We start from the raw sequence: 14563 nt of genomic DNA on the forward strand, positions 1-14563 counted from the left end.
ACTTCACGCCATCTAACGGAGTGCGTGGCAGTTATGTTAGATGGCACATGACGGCGGCACGGCAGAGGGCGACAGCGACACGGAGACTGCGATCCAACCCCGTTTACGGCTACTTGTGCCGTTTTTTTTTATTATATCCTTAGTTTCTGACGAATGCTACGTCTTCTCGGCATGACGAGGTATCATTTAATACTATTTGGATGTTCATACAACATCTACAAGTCACATAGGCTGCCGTTATTTTTTTAGAAGTGGTTACAAAATACCCAGATCCCAGATACGCCAAATCCGCCTGCAGTCGGCTAAGACCTTGTCTTCAAAAAAATGGGCTCCAATCCATGCTGTGAAGGTGGTTGACCAGCGAAGATGCGGTATCACCTGATCCGACAGACCAATATGGCGCAACCTGGAACTGGGTCATGCCGATCCTGAACACGACGCCTTAGTCTTAATCTTTTTCGCTGGGTTATTGTCATGACCTACATAACATGCATATCATGAAATTTATGTCATGACCTATCACTTATGTTCGTCATACACTCCTGTCTAACTCTGCCAATTTCGGTACCCACCAAGTTAACGAAACGATCATGAGAGCACCAAGACGTAGGCGGCTGTTTCATGACCTGCATGACAAGCATGTCATGACATTCGTGTCATGACATATCATTTATGTTCTCATATACTCTTGTCATAGTCTACCAATAATGGCACAGGCCAAGTTAAGCAAACGACCTTGAGAGCACAAAGACGTAGGCGCCTTGCTCTTTGTGCGGTCCTTAACTTGTTCTCGAGCTTCTTTGTTAACCTCCAAGTTTCTGCCCCGTATGTTAGCACCGGTAGAATACAATGATTGTACACTTTTCTTTTCAACGACAGTGGTAAGCTCCCAGTCAGGATTTGGCAATGCCTGCCGTATGCACTCCAACCTAGTTTTATTCTTCTGTAAATTTCTTTCTCATGATCAGGGTCCCCTGTGAGTAATTGACCTAGATAAACATATTCCTTTACAGATTCTAGAGGCTGACTGGCGATCCTGAATTCTTGTTCCCTTGCCAGGCTATTGAACATTATTTTTGTCTTCTGCATATTCATCTTCAACCCAATTCTTGCACTTTCTCGATGAAGGTCCTCAATCATTTGTTGTAATTCCTCTCCATTGTTGCTCAATAGGACAATGTCATCTGCAAACCGAAGATTGCTGAGATATTCGCCATCGATCCTCACTCCTAATCCTTCCCAGTCTAAGAGCTTGAATACTTCTTCTAAGCATGCAGTGAATAGCATTGGAGAAATTGTGTCTCCTTGCCTGACCCCTTTCTTGATAGGTATCTTTCTACTTTTCTTGTGGAGAACCAAGGTAGCTGTGGAATCATTGTAGACCTAGATAGATAGATACTGTCAAAGTAGCAAATGTTCGCCAAGAAATGCTTGGCATATTTAAAAATGCAGCTCGGTAGAAGACACCTGCCGATTCTAGCGCACTTCCCAGGTGGAGCCAGCCCATCGAGCCATAGAGTCCCCTGATTGAATGCATCGGGCTAATGCGCATCAAAAACAGGCATAGCTCAGCTAGCGCCACCCCGCGGATATGCCCGGGCTGCTCACCTTCTCAGGCGCCTCACGTGGAGTACGCTCCGTGTTGGTAGTCTCCCACTAATGTCACAGCTAATTCTAGGTCACTCTGCCATATAGCACAGTGCCATAACACAGCAATATTGTACAATACAGCACGTTTCATATCGGCTACAAGCGAAGCCATAACTCGCCGTGCTCTGCCCATAGCGAGTCCATGTATACCTACTGTAACTGCGAAAACACTACGACTAGAGTGAACTAGAGTGGGTCCAGCACGTGCTCCCCGCTGAGGCGCGTTTTTATTGAAATGCTGGTGCCGTCACCGTCGCCTTCAGCCTTAAAGCCCCTGGGAAAAAACTAAAGTAGCGTCACCCGCGCCCCTTCACCTCTGCCTCCTCTCCTAGCAGCTGCAGCAGCGCCTCTGTGGTCCACAAGGAAACCACGGACGCTAGAGCCACAAGCACGGCCGTGTTCGACTGGCGCGCGCTGGCTGTCGCGAAACCTGCGTCTTCGGCGCCCATCGTCCCAGGGCTTCGCTGCCGTTGCCTCGGTTCGCGTTGCTGCGTTGCATCAAGTAAACAAGGCAAAAGCGAGCGGACTTTCAAAATGGCGCACTTCTGTATATTGACTGATTGAATACCGCATATTTTTACACTTTCAGACACGACAAACATCACGCCACTTGCTTCTACATATGTTCCATTGTCGTTACCTTTTCGTATTTTTCCTTCTCTCGAATTGATCCGAACCGCACCACCCTCGTGTGCCGTAGCGGGATAATTGCACAAAGCCCATCTTTCCGGCCAAAGGCTATGCTCCATGGGCTTCGGTCCTCAACTAACTTGATTTACGATCTACAAAATGCACGAGAGAGGAGGTGCCTGCGCACTGACACGAATGACGCTATTTTATTTTTCCAGGGGCTTTACTTCACCTGAATAAGCGGCCCCGCGCGCCTGCCGGACCCGTGTCGCGTCCGAGACCCTGCCGCAGCTGCATGGAGCTTGCTCGGACAGGCGTCTCACTCTGCTGTATTCAGTTCTGCTACTGGGTGGCGGAAACAGCGATATTTTCTCCCCCACCGACGTGTTGCAAACTAAATGCAGAAACAGCGACTGAAACAACTAAAGCGACGCAATAACGACGGTGCGTCGATTAGACGACAGCGACCTGACCCGCGAGGTCGGCTCAGCCAATCGGCGCAGCAGCCGGAGCTTCAAGGTGACGGCAGCGCCACCGCAATCTCAGCGTTTTTTTAATCACTCTAGGCGCTTGCTAACGGCGTCCGCTGAACTAAAGTCCCTAAAAAAAACTTTACGCTGAACCCCCTCCCACCATTGTTGTAGACTACTCTACCGCGGCTACGCTCCCGCAGCGCCCTCCTTTCAATCCCGTTACCCTCGCGCAGCGCGGTCGAGGTGTCCTCCGCCGAGAGACGATTACTGCGCTGCACTTTGCCCAGCCTTTCGCCTCCCGCAAACCACGAATCTCTCGCTTACGCAGCGGGCGTCTAAGCGGAGGCTACGAGTGCCTCTGTTACTGCTCGGGTGATGGCGGCGCCCCCACTCCGACTCGGGTCGACGTGCGGTAGTAACGTTGGCAACGCGACCTGGTGCGCAGTGGGGCCAGCAAGTGAGTGGAGATTGAGGAGTGCCACTTACTAACGCATCCGGCGATGTGCTCTTGAACGAGAAATTTCCAATGGCCGGGCCTTTCGCGAAGCTCCAGGAGCTCCTATTCCACGATGCTAAAGGGGCTAAGCATGCGAGCACAGCGGATGTGACCCGTGCTAAGCAATTTCTGCACAGTGATTAGGGCCAAAGGTCAAATGGTGGCAACTGACCCGACCTCCCGAATAATAAAATTGCGTGGGGGCATCTCGCTGGCACTCGCTGACGCACTGGCGTTGCTTCACGCGACGTCTCTCAAACACCAAACTTCGCAACACATTATACTGAGTCAGCCGACAAAACAGATCACTTACCTGAGGAGTCTTAATCCCAGGTGAACACCAGCAAGATGTGAGCTGAAACGAAATGAGCGTTCGTGAATAAGTGCTGAAGATTACCTGGAAAGTAATCGGTGGGCAATCTTTGGGTCCCCTCGGCTGCCTTGAACCGCAAGGAGCCTGAATTAAAGCTCACCGCTTTTGAAACTGAATCAACGTCTTTGTGCCACCAGGCTGAACAGTGAGTGGGCGAGACCCTTAGGGCGCTTGCTTCTTCCAAAGGTCGTTCTGACTGGGAGATGGAGAAAGAATGGAACAATGTGAAACGCGGTCGTCAAGAGAAAGCTCCCAGCATTTGACGAAAGTAACGGGCATTACAGATATACCTATAAGCTCTGGGATCGCAGTCTTCGTCTCAGACAACTGCCATTAAAGTCCTAACGTACTGAAAAACTGACAAATTACGCCCTCTGTCGGCAGCGAAGCGGTGGCACAAGTCAATGGGGAGCGTCTTCCAAAAAGCTTACCGCCGATCAGGGCGCCTGATTTCCTGAAATCGCTTCGCTCGCATAAATTACAGTTTATTATTTCAGTATACGCCAAGTCTGGTTTTATTTCGGTAGCTCGTCTAATTTACCGGACCGCTCTTGAGTACGCATCCTGTTCCAGCGCTGTGTTTAGGCGGCTGACACCTTGCGAATGATAGTTCGTCTGCTCCAATAGGTGTTGATCGTAAAGTTTCCTGCGGCTGAAATGAACGAGTCACCTCTCTGTAGACAAGGCTGGCACTTCGGCGCATACTGCGGGGCCTAAGGGAATTCATAGGCACTATAGCTTACCTTTGCAACGTTTCAAATTATTTCTTTGCTTTCCTACGCCATGTCGTCGAAACTTCTTCGAGCATTATTGTGGAGTAATATTGCAGTAAAGCAGCATTACAGACGCATACGTGCCTTATGTGCGACTGCGAGTCATACCGGAGCAGAGAAAATGCGTGGGCACGCTATACGTAAGCTAGTATTTCTTCAGGAAGGAAAAGCACAGGCAGCCAATAAAACATGCAAACACTACGTTTATGGCCAACGTATCACGAAGGCAAATTCGTTAGCAGTTCGCTAAGGATAATCAAAGTAGGCGCGCAGCTTGTAACTTTGCCCGCAAGACGAAGCGAAGGAAGGGAGCGAGAGAGAGAGAGAGGCGCACAAATCTTGTTGTTTCTATCAAGCCGTATCTAGTAATTATTGCATAAAATTTCAGACAGCTTGCAATCACGAGGAACGTATACGTTCGCTAAATTATTGCGTGGGGGATTTTGCGTGGGAGATACTGCAGCCCATAATTGGGGTATCGCAGGAGAGAATGAACCCTGCGGAAGATGGCTGCCCGTTAACTTTGACCACCTGGGACCTGGGGGTTCTTCTGCGAGCACCTCAATCTAAGTACACGAGCATTTTTGCACATCGCCCCCATCGAAATGAGACGCGGCCGAGAACCTAGCCTGTGGCATCGTGCTCAGCAGCAGAAAGCCACCGAGCCACCGCCTCGGTCCGGGAAATGCGAGCGCAGTCAATGCTGCCGTCGCTTCTTATGTGCGAGTAAAACGGTCTCCGTAATTCGTAGAGTTGCCTCTCTGCCGAAGCAAACAACACAACGGGTGGGTCTCTCTCTCTCTCTCTCTCTCTCTCTGCTGGCTGCACGAATTCTTTAATTGGAGAAATATAGAGGGACATGGAAATTTCGCTTAACGTGTTCGAAAAAATATTTTATTGTATTTTTTTTTTCAGATACTGATGCTCAGAATGTGGCTGTCTTACACTGGATAATTATAAGCGCACATGTACGCGCACCGCAACCGTCAAACGTCCGACATGGTCAGAAAGGAACAAAATCACGAGGGAAATTAAAGGCAGCTGACGTCCATCATGCGTTACTCACCGAGGAGAAAAATAAAATAGCACAAATATCCGAAAAGGCAGCGTGTGTATCCAGAGAGCATTGACTCTGCGCATAGCCAGGGTTAAAACCTTTTTCTCCTTGCATAACGATGCGCGCGCACAACCAAAAGAGCGCACAGATTTGCCACGAGAAGCCACAAGAGAAGCCGGAAGCACACGCCGCACGCACGAACGAAGACTTCGGTAAAACAGTCGGAATAATATCGTCCGAGAAGCTCGTCAAAGATGCCGCGTGACCGCTGGACCACGATGGCGCCTTCGTTACAAGTCGATGTCCGACAGAAGTTGTGTGGTCAAAAAGCCCGTCTGCTACTCAACAAATGGTGGAAACAATCTCCACCGCTGTGGCTGCACGCTAGCAGTAACAACCCACCTCGGTTGTCTATTTGCAGGCGCAGCAATGCCGTTATACTGCTGCGTTTCGCGCCTTCGAACACTTCAAACCATTCAACGGTCGCGGCTTGTCTCATCATTGGCTGCCAGTAGTCTGTCACGTTGCTTCGAGATAGCCAATGGTTAGCCGCTACTTTCGCTCTGTCTCAGCGTAATGGTGGCAAGCAAAAATAAATGATAAATGGTGTGACGGCGAGAGAGAAAGAGAGGGAGAACGCGTGCTCCTTTCGAATCTTCGCCTTGTGCTCTTCAGCCGCTGTTTGGTGTGGAGAGAGCGAGGGCTGCAACGGTTGTCGCGCGCGCCGATAACGCTCTTGTTGCTGTATACGCTGCCTCCCGCCATTGCTGTAGCGCGGATGCGACCGAGCGGCCGCTGAGTAGTAATAGTAATTGGCTGTTTTTTGAAATAAAGAGAATTAAGTCACTGCTGACGGCACTGTGTAGGTCCAGCGCGGTCTGCTGACACCTGAACGGCGTTGACACCTCAATGATAAAAGAAGGGGGGGGGTAAAATGGCAGGGACGAAAACATCTTGCTGCGATGCTCGCTTCGCATCGCCGTTATAAGCCCAGACCACACGTACGCTTGCAAACGCGCGCGAGCTCGCGTCCGCGCGCCCACGCATGCGCAGACGGTGCGGCACGGCTCGTACGCGTCGAAACGCGGCGCGATCTCGATGATCAGCTGCTCTCAGTTATCGCGCGCCTGGGCTGCCTCGCGTCGGCGCGCCCGGCTACGCAACGACGGTGCGGTACATTCAACTCTCAATTAAGCAGATTTATACCATGCAAGAAAGTGCTTCTTCTTCACTTTTTGTGCTGATCTAACAGTTGTAAAAATATAACAATTACGTTTGTAGATATCGAAGCATTTTGAAACACTGTCAACAACAAAATACGAAGTGGCGTCTGCTCTATTACGGTGGCTAGATGGGTAGCTCTATTACGGTGGCTAGATGGGTAGGTGTGCCGACCGGCGCCTCTGGAGCGTAGTTCACCGCTTCTCCGCGTCATGACGCAAAATTGGCGCTGCGGTCAGTAGAACGGTTCCGCAGCGCACGTCGTCTGCTACAGGGGGCTGGCGGACTGGCGGCGAGCAAAAAAATAAAAAAAAGTAAATCCCGTATTGGAGTAGTTGTATGTCGTCTGTTCGTGTCAGTTTCAAAGGTGAAGAGCTCCGCATCTCTCGTACTGTTTGTAAGTTCCTAAGCGATGTGGAATGTTCCAGGTAGGAAAGATGACCGGCAAGATTAGCGGCGTCATTGCTCCAACAAAGAAGACCACCAAGGAGAACTACTGCTTCGCTCCAAACTGCAAGTCGGGCTCTAAATTTGTGAGAAAGACAGCGGAATTGTTCCGCTGTCTGACAGCGGAAATGTTCGCCCCGAGCTGCTCAGTAGCTTGCTCAGTATCGGTACGGTGGCTAGATTGTATCGGCGACGTTAATGAGCAAGCGGTACACCGAAAAGCGTACGTCCATGAGCTCCTCGACATTGAAAATTTGCAAGCCGCACATGGGGTGCTCAGCGCCTGCGACATCGAGCACCGCTGCGCTGCTACAGGGAAAAGAAAAGTGATTCTGGGCTGATATTCTATATAGCAGGCTATGTAGCAAGGAAGTTCCTGCAAAGAGCCAAGTGCTCCGATTGCTCAGGAACATTACTGAATTCAACAGAATGAGTAGGTCAGGGCTGTTACTCCCTTCTGAAGCACTATAAAAAAAACTGGTAGCATCGCTCGAAGACGCCTTCAAGCTGTGCTTCAGTTTAAATGAGTTACGAAGAAACAGTGTATCGCTGACTTTGCATCCTTTCTGCAGCTGAATCACCCCAATTTTATCGGCTGTAAGCGGCACAAGAAAGAGCTCACAAACGATGTTGTGAAGTTCTATTCGATCACACGCCTTTACTTTCTTGTCAAGGGCAATAACATAGCGCGCGAAAGCAACAGGGAGAAGAGGAAGCACCTGAAGATGAGGCGTGTGCTGTGGACAATGCTATGATGTGGTGGACCAACGTTGCGGCCCTGCTGGCGCTAAGCTATTTATGTTGGTGCGTTTGCTGACTCAAGTTACGAGAGTTTTTCTTGTATTTTAAATATATTCACGAATCTAGTCCAAGGCATATTGCTTTATTTTATTACAATGAAACAGTGAACCATATGCACTTACCAACACAATTCTTCTCGCACCAATTTAGATACCGTAACTGACGCAGCAATAAAACAATAGCTGGATTTCTCGAAATTGAAACATTAGGACTCGCTAAATATCATGTAAACATTGTTCCACATACCGTATAAAACCATTGCAGTATTGTTTTATGCATGGAAAAAATGCATTTACGTCTTTAATGCAATGGGCTGGAGCGCCGCGTTTATATCAATAAATGTGACGGATTGCCAAGCTAGAAAATTTACTTCAGCATTTCGTTTTTTCTGACTCAGCGACAACAACAAATTCCTCATTCTGGCTTGGCCTACACTGCTCAGAACGGTATTATAACGCGCACTTCAACGATACAATCAGAGGCAAGCGATACTATCAGACACGCAGCTCGTCTACACAGCGCAGCCGCCGTTGCGCGCCGCTGAACCGTTCTACCGCTGAACCGTCCGCAGCGCCAATTTTGCGTCATGATGCGGAGAAGTGGTGAACTACGCTCGGTCGGCACACCTACCCATCTAGCCACCGTAGTACCAGTATTCTAGGTTACTCTAGTCACGGCCGGGCTCGACTGGCGCGCGCGCTCGCTTCTTACGGCTATAGTGATCTAGATAGGGGTAGTGGGACGAGGGCGACCCGGGAGCCGAGGTCGTTTGCACGGAAACCGGCAGGCGGCGCTACTGCGCCTTTCACCTGAACCGCCCCGCAGTGCGCGCTTATTCGCCGCGCACTCATCGGAAGAGTATGATGGATCTGAAGCTCATGCTTACATTGCTCACAATGCCACCAAAAGGAGAATAAATATATTTTTATAGTGTTGTCTATAGTGAATAAACAGTAAAAAACGATGTACGTACAGCGGGAAGGACAAGGGCTGAGACGACACACACACAGCGCAGTGCGTTTCGTCTCTCTCAGTTCCTGTCTTTCGCGCTGGATATCGTTTTTTACCATGGATACCAACTAGCCCAAACAACCACCTTTGTGTAAATAAATATTTTTGTCTGAAAAGCTCCCAGCCATGGGATTTTAGGTACAGATCCGCCTATGATAAAGTTCTCGGAACTACGCGTGGCTACTCGGAATGAATGGGTGTACCAGTACATCGAAAGGGGACCGCCGGGGCCGTGATTGCAAAAAAAGAAGAATAGAAAGAGAGAGCTAGAGAGAGAGATAAAGCTCTGAAGGAAGGTACAAAACCATTTTATTCAGGGCAAACGCTCAGATCACAAAAGCGGCGTCAAGTAAAACAAAACCCTAGGTCGTCCTGCTCAGCTTAAGGTGCTTAGCTCTCTGTGGCTTTGCGCTTCTCGAGCTGTTAATACCTTTGACTAAGAAGTGGAGTCGCGTGAGGACATAGAAAGAAGCAATTCTCATGCTTACTTATTCCTTGTGAGCGTCGCATCCAACACCATTGGAGCAGAGGAAATTACTCTTTACAAGAGCCGCAACATCGCAGATGCTGTTCGTGTGCAGCTCTAAAATGCTTAAGCAGTCTGTGAATATGTTCTCAAGAGCTTCAATAAATGAGTACAAATCTTGCGACGGATACAAAAGTCCTCCCCAGTAACACTGCTCAGTGTACTCTGAGGGTAACAGGTGTGGCTTCTGTTCGCCTGACGAGGAGGATGTGCTCACATAAACAGTCAAGTTTTAGGACGCACTTTATTGCTACGTAGCCTGCTACGTAATATATTAGCCGCGATTGACTCCTCGCCATTACTAATTATGAGTGGCTAGCACGGGGAGCTTCTACTATGGCTAGGGACTCTTCAGCTTCTTCTAACCTCACTTGGGCGAGCAGATCATCAACATGCACTGTTTGAAGAAATGTTGGGAGTTTTGTAGTCCTCGATGAGAAGTGTATTTATGATATCAGGGGTGCCATTTTCACCGTCCACACTCCTTGCCATGTTGTAAAATGACAAACAGTTCACTGCGATAAGAAACTGATCTGGCGAGGGGTGGGCATTACAGCCGCTGGACTGGTTGATAATGCCAAACATGTGCTCTACGGAGTCGGTGCTGAGACGAGCAGTCATCAAGTACTTGAACCCTACATTTTCTGCCAAGTACTTCAGGAGAGACAATGTACTGGCAATAGTGACTCTCAGCCCTGTCGCCGTGGAGTTCCAACCTGCCTGCTCCCTTGCAATGAATGTGCTACCTCCAGCACCTGCTTTGCCTCGTCGATCGTCCGTGACACACTCTGACATACGAACGTCTTTCGTATGTACAGTACGTGCGGCTCTCGCCGTAGTTCATCAGCACAGCCTTCTCAACGCCGACAGTCTTTTTCTCACTGTCCAACGAACCCAAAACAAACCCAACACCATCATAGTTCGGAAACGTGAGCAGTGCCCAATGCTCAGTGGGTTTGGGAATTTCACTCAGCACAAAGGCGCGATTTTCCGCGCCGTCACCTATGTCCACAGTTTCACTGGTCTGCAGGTCGTCCTCTTGCAGGCACCGCCTTTTTGTCTGGTCGCCATGGAGTTGTAAGGCAGCCCTTTTCCTTGTGGGCCGTTCGCGCGATGGATTTTTTGAAAGGTACATGGGGAGATTAGGCAGAATCGTGGGCACGGCTTCTGTCGAGAGAGAGGGCTATCCGCGTGGTGTACGTACCTCTTTGCCTTCGATCACGTGGACGTAATCTCTCAGTACATACTTTCCTTCAAAATGTAGCTTGCATACGGCGTCAGTGGCATCCAGCGGCTTGTTCTTGCGGTGTAGATTCCGCTCCCATGTCAGGCGCATTTCTTCATCCTCGGGGACACTGAACAGAGACAACTTTGGGGCATCTTTCACTCTGCTGAACCCAGTCTTACAACCAGGCGCAAAGGAATAGTTCTTTCGCCGAGGTATCCCTATCTCATAATTCAGTATTTCAGCCAACTCAACGCGCACACGCCACCAACAAAACCGCGCACGTGCGACTACAATCACACGTCGGGGCCTGTCCGAATGCGTGCGGCGGGGATGCGGCTTCAGGTGAAAGGCGCAGTGGCGCCACCACACAGCGCGCAAATATTTCCGTGTGTTTCGCCTCGCCGGCGCTCCCCCTACCCGCTCTCCCTCGACCCACTACCCCTATCTAGTTCACTATATTACGGCCTTCGCATCGGGGCTAGTTCATGCCTATCGCCGCTGCTTGAAGGGGGGCGCTGCGACCCCACCCTCTTGCTCAGCTGCTCCCAGCCGATCTGTGCAGCGCGCGCAACGCTGGAAGATTGGGTCGGGCGCGCTTCTTACCTCACCGTGCATTCAAGAACAAGTCGCCTAATTGTAGAGGACTCGTAAATGGTTCATCTAGGCTTCTTATAAATGGATGCAGTGTAACTGTATTAATACATCGAGCTTCTTTAAGTTCACTGGGGCTGCATGCGCCGGGAGAACAGCTCTGCGCCATCAAATGCATTTTTAGGAATGAAAATAAATATTTATTGCTCGTATGCCCTTACAATGGTTGCCATACTTTCAGGCGAAAACTTGCGGGCACAGTATCTCACAAATGTCTTAATTCACAATTACAATCTAAAGTGTTTTCTTGGCGACTTGTGTACATAGGCTTGTCGTTTTCTTCAGTCAGTTGGTTTGACTGATTTACAAGGAGTATTCTCAGAAACTTCTCGGTAATTAGATTTGCGGATCGTATCGCATGACTGTCGTCAACACCTTCAGGGCAGCTCAAGATGGGAGCGCGTTGTAAATAGGGCTGCACTGCTCTTTCGAGTACTTCGTACTCGAAAGAGCACTGCGTGGCAGCTGTTCGGCGGCTTTATCGAAAAAAAAAACGCTATTATTTATTTATATTTATTTTATAAATACTGCAATCACCATGCGGTGATTTTAGCAGGGTGGTACAAGCATAACGAATACATTGGTATGTACAGAAAATGCACACGTTAATAAAGAAAACTGTTATTTGAATAAATACAAAGCGTACAGGTTGGGCACACGCAACGTTACTCTAAAGAAGTAAAACACTGTCACTGCAAACATGGCACAAACAAAATAATGTCATTGTAAACATGATAAAAAAGAAGTTAATGTTGGCGCAGAGACGACGTCATTTTTTAGCTGGTTCCAGTCCACTACTGTGCGCGGAAAAAAAGAATACTTAAAAGAGTTGCTGCGTGAGGAAAAAGGAGTTATAGTGAAATTATGTATTTGCCGAGTAGCGCGTCCGGAGGAGAAGGCTACGAATTTTGTTTTGTCCATCTTATAATTCCCCTTTATTAGTTGATGCTATCTTGTCCAAAAGCGCTAGAAACTCGGGCTAGAAACTCATTGCTTGGGAACTGGTGAAAATAAACACTAGGTGTTTTCCCGGAACGGGACTTGCAATACGGAAGACAGCAATACACCATCACACAACAGTTATATACCGATGTGCAATGAACGGCGCCAAGTCTTGGCTGTGGCCGCGCGTACTAAAGGCTGTACGACCGTCTTCAGGATGGATGGATGAAGAATTTTATTAGTGTCCTTTTGGGTGCGGAGCCCACAAATTACTTCATACTGAACGACACTGACAGAGCACCGAATAAAATGCGCGGGAAAACGATCGTGCGAGCGCGAAGGCAAGCGCATGTACGCGGAGCAGGGTCAGGGTCGCAGCGCCCCTACCGCCGACGGGTGGCGAAACGTGCTGAGAAACTCTCCCATTGTTTCCCCGACGGGTGAGAAGGCCGTAAGAAGCGAGCGCGCGCGCCAGTCGAGCCCGGCCGTGCTCTAGTCAGGGTTCCCACCTGAATTTCACGCGCGCCCGGTTGTCTATACTGCGCATGCGCGCAAAATAAAAAAAATGCACATAGGGACTTTTGTTCTTTGAAGATTCGCCTGTGTCTAGGTACGACTGAGGAGTTGCTGGTTTTGCTCTGTTCGTCCCTAGCGGAGCCAGTGGCTGCAACACACTGCAACATGCGCGCGAAGTCGTGTTCGTCAAGGTACGATTGAGGTAAGTCATTTCGTCGTAACGGTAGCCCATCAAAACTTGATAGTCGCAAGGGGATACGTTAATGCTTAAAATTGAAGATGTAGTGATTGGTTTCGACGGCTTTTACAAGCGCAACGTTGGCTTCCGAGACCCGTAGCTCTATTCTGGACACGCATGGCGGCTGCACGGCCGCCATTATCCGCCATCTTGGCTGTCTCATCGGCTGTCCAGAGGTCACGTGTTTTGAAATTTGTGCCGGGAAACGGAAGTTTTGCAAAATGCAATTTTGCGTTTTCGTCAGAATGATGGAACGTGACGTGAAGCTGCAAGTTTTATCGACTAATACTTTTTTGTGGTCCTTGGCACCTATATTGCGACTTTAGCGCTTTGAAGTGAAAGTGGACGGTAGCGCGAATATGTGGTGGCGTTCCAAGATAGCCGGCATGTCAGCTTGTTGATTGGCTGAAGGAATATGCCGTGAAGAGCGTCACAGGAAGGGCCGTTTCGTAAACGTCAATTTGACGTTGCATGACGTTGCGCTGGGCCGCCATTGCAGAGATTTTCCGCCATAATTTGGGGTGCGACGAGCCGCGCGAATTATGGTAATGAGCAGCCATATGCAATGACAGTCGAGAGGCATGCGTATCGCCGCATTTTCCCTGTCATTTGGGGCCATGAAAATCTTTTGTTCACAACGCGTACTCGTAGCATTTGCATCGCTCTCGGGTGGTGCTGGCATTTGTGTTTTGAACCATCACTTTTATTTAAAACACGTTTATTTGAAATAATATTGGTTAGAAGTAGCAAACTGTCTGCGACTTTTTGCACTTTTCACTACTGCATTTGTATCGTAATCAATATTAATGACTGTTCCCGTCATCAAAAGCTATGACAACGGTGACTTTTTAATTTATAAAAATAAATGTACGCAAGGCGGCGCCTTGAAGTTTCCTCTCGCGGTGCGAGTAAGCAGTGAAGTGCACAAGAGATGACAGTGCCGGCGCTTGCGTCGAAAAACCCCGATATATAAAAAGTAGCGTCACGCTTTGAAGAATGCCGCCGCCTATATCCTGGCCTCGCACACCCTGTCCGAGGCCGACGCCGCATCGGTATTGGCCTAATGGCATCACGTGGACCGTCGAGCCCCCGGGCGCTGGCTGCGTTTGTTTACAATCACGCTCCATCGCCATTTTCGCCCGAGAATTAAGCGTCTACCGACGGGCAGGAGCACAACGATAGCGGCGAACACAGTCGGCGATCGTCGAATCTGAGCAGCGGTGAAAAGATAAACAAGTGCACGTGTTTCAAGCGGTGTAGGCGGCGCAACGGTTGAAAAATGAGCGCGAAAGAGAGGATAAACGAGGAGGAGCGAAGGCGGAGGAGGAGAGTGTCGCTACTTTTTATATATAGGGGTTTTATTGCGTCGTACTGCGTCGCGCAAGGGGATACCTGTGGCGCGCGCAACGCTATCGATGTAAAACCCCTATATATAAAAAGTAACGCAATTCTTAGATCTTGCCGCCACCGCGCTCACCCCGGCGTTTCCTCCTCGCCGCCTCCAGACCCCCAGCCTCCTCTGCTCCCCCA

The sequence above is a fragment of the Dermacentor silvarum genome, chromosome 1 (genome assembly GCF_013339745.2).
Source record: "Dermacentor silvarum isolate Dsil-2018 chromosome 1, BIME_Dsil_1.4, whole genome shotgun sequence".
Taxonomy (NCBI): domain Eukaryota; kingdom Metazoa; phylum Arthropoda; class Arachnida; order Ixodida; family Ixodidae; genus Dermacentor; species Dermacentor silvarum.